The sequence below is a fragment of the Sturnus vulgaris genome, unplaced genomic scaffold (genome assembly GCF_052056855.1).
Source record: "Sturnus vulgaris isolate bStuVul1 unplaced genomic scaffold, bStuVul1.hap1 Scaffold_156, whole genome shotgun sequence".
In the NCBI taxonomy this organism is placed as follows: domain Eukaryota; kingdom Metazoa; phylum Chordata; class Aves; order Passeriformes; family Sturnidae; genus Sturnus; species Sturnus vulgaris.
This window is the reverse complement of record NW_028276073.1, coordinates 1,052,528-1,055,027: the sequence shown is the minus strand read 5'-3', so window position 1 is coordinate 1,055,027 and position 2,500 is coordinate 1,052,528. Positions and strand designations below refer to the sequence as shown.

Genomic DNA, 2,500 nt, shown 5'->3' with positions numbered 1-2,500 from the left:
GGGGGGTGGGCGGCAGAGAAAAGGCGAGGAGACACACGGGGGGGGGGGGGAACGAGGGAAACGGAGACTCCCATCCCGGAGACGAGAACCGAAGAGGAGAGCGGCAGAGACGGCCCTGACGGGGGGGAACCGGCCAGCCGGGCGGGAAAAGCGGCGACCTCAAGCGGGGAGAGAGAGAAACGCGACGGCGACAGAGAGAGGAGGGGAGGGCTTCGCGGGAAGGAGGAGGGGGTCGCACCCCCGTCCCCGGCGCTCTCGGCCTCGCGCGCGCGCGGCAGCACGGCACGGTACCCCCGCGGTACCCACCCGCAGACAGCCGCCCGCACGGGGGGGAGAGCCCGGGGGCGAGGCCCGCGCCTCGCCTCCCTCTCGGCCCTCTCGCTCTCTCGTCTCTCTCGCACGGCCCACGGCGGCGTCTTCGACGCCGACTCTCGCTCTCCCCGGCCACCGCCACCGCACCGCGGCACGGCCCCGGCAAGGACGAGCTCCGCCCCAGCGGCTCGTTCCGGGAGCGGGGAGCTACGGAGCGCTCCCCGAGTCTGCATTTAGGGGGACGAAGGCCCTGCGCGGCGACGACGACGACGACGTCGACGTCGACCGCGGGCAACGGGCCTGCGAGGCAACCCCAGCCGCGCCGCCGGGGTGGCCCCCCCGGACGGCGATTGATCGTCAAGCGACGCTCAGACAGGCGTAGCCCCGGGAGGAACCCGGGGCCGCAAGTGCGTTCGAAGTGTCGATGATCAATGTGTCCTGCAATTCACATTAATTCTCGCAGCTAGCTGCGTTCTTCATCGACGCACGAGCCGAGTGATCCACCGCTAAGAGTTGTCTGGCTTTCGGGACCGCTCGCGTGAAGCGGCCCCTTTTCTGTTTCTGCAGGGACGCGCGCGCCCCCGCGCGCCCCGCTTCGACCGTACGAGCACACACAAACGGAGGAGGAGGAGGAGAAAGCGCGGGGCAAAAAAGAGAAACCCCGCGCAACGCTCCGAAGGTCGGCCAAAGAAAGGCGGAGGGGCCCGCGCCCCCGACCGCCTCCCCCCGCGAGGGGAGACGCCGCCTCGCGTGCCGTCCTTCGGAGGCGGCCCAGGCGCCCGGGCTCGGCCCGACCTCCGCGCGGAGGGGCTTGTGCGGCAACGCGCCGGACCGCGGGGGGCACGGTGGCCCGCCCGGCCTCTCGATCACGGGACGACTACGCGTTCGCGGGCCGGGGGGCGCGACCGCCGGCCCCCGCCGCTCCCGGCTCACTCCCTGGCTTCTCCTTTTCACCGCTCCGCCGACTCGCGGAACGCCGCCGCGCCAAAACGCGGGGGCCGGCTCTCCCGCCAGCGGCCCCTGAACGTCGCCCGAAACGCCACGCGGCGGCGGGACCGTTCCGCCGGCGCAACCCCTGGCGCGGGACCGCTTGCCCGCCGGAAGGCGAACGCCCGGCGGGCCGCGCTCCGCCACCGGCGCCGGAGGCGGGACGCCGCCGAGACCCGAGCCGGCATCGCGGAGCGCCCGAGGTCTGCCGCTCGGCAAAACCCCTCCGCCACCCGCGGCCGCACTCCCGGGACCGCCGCCGCTTCGCACCGCCGAGCTGCCCTTCCGCGAGCACGCGCCCAGCGGGCAGGCGTACGGCGGCTGAGCCGGGGGGCACCGCCCGCTCCCCTCGTTTCCACTCGGGGACCGGACGGGGAAGCGCCCCCGCGGCCGCCCCGCACGCCTCCCCTTTTTTTTGGCCCACACGCGGCCGGGAAGGGCGACGGGGAAGCGGACGGGCGGGGCCCGGGCCGGGACGGCCGCCGGTGAAGGCGGGCGCCTCGCGGCCGACCGTCCCCCCCCCCGGGGGGGGCGGGGACACTCGCCGAGCGGCGACGCCGCCGCTCGGCACGGGGTCGCCCGCGCCCGCCGGACCTCCGGCGATGGAGGAGCCGGCCGAGCGCTGCGCCCCAACGGGCGGGGACAGCGCTCCGAGTCAGGGGTGGCCGGCGGCCGGCGCCGCCGCGGTGCGGTTCGAGGCGACAAGGCCGTCGAGGCGAGAGGCGCGCGGTCGCGCCTGACGCGGCGCCGCCCGCGAGCCCGCGGCGGCGGCTAAGGAGAAAGAGCGAGAGAGCGCGGCGGGCCCCGGCGGCCGCAACCCCGCAGCTGAGGTAGGTAAGGCAGAGAGCGCGCGCCCTCTGCCGGCGTCGCCCCGCATCGCAGAGGCCAGCGGGGTCGGCCCCCCGCGGCCGATCGCGCGCCGCGGCCTCTCCGCCGAGACCGGGCCGCAGAGAGGGGGGGGGCAGGGCGCCCCTTCCCCGGCCCGGCACGGGTGGCCCCCGCGCGCGGGCAAGCGCGGCGGGACGCCGACGACGGCGAGCGCGGCCGGTCGCGACGGACACGCCACCGCAGGGGATCGGCGGGAGTAGCTCCCCACCCCTCGATGGCGCCCCGCGCCGCCACCGCCCGACACCCGCTGCCGCCGCCGCCACCGCCGCCGCCGCCGCGGCGGGGCCGTGCCGGGCCGCCCGAGTCTTTAAAC

General features: G+C 76.7%; 1 non-coding gene across 1 annotated transcript; it reads right to left on the bottom strand.

The window, feature by feature from the left end:
* Nucleotides 1-674: 674 nt before the first annotated feature.
* Nucleotides 675-827, bottom strand: LOC148219058 (5.8S ribosomal RNA). Its single transcript, XR_015800034.1, has one exon. It is a non-coding gene; the product is annotated as a 5.8S ribosomal RNA (ribosomal RNA).
* Between the last annotated feature and the right edge of the window lie 1,673 nt (nucleotides 828-2,500).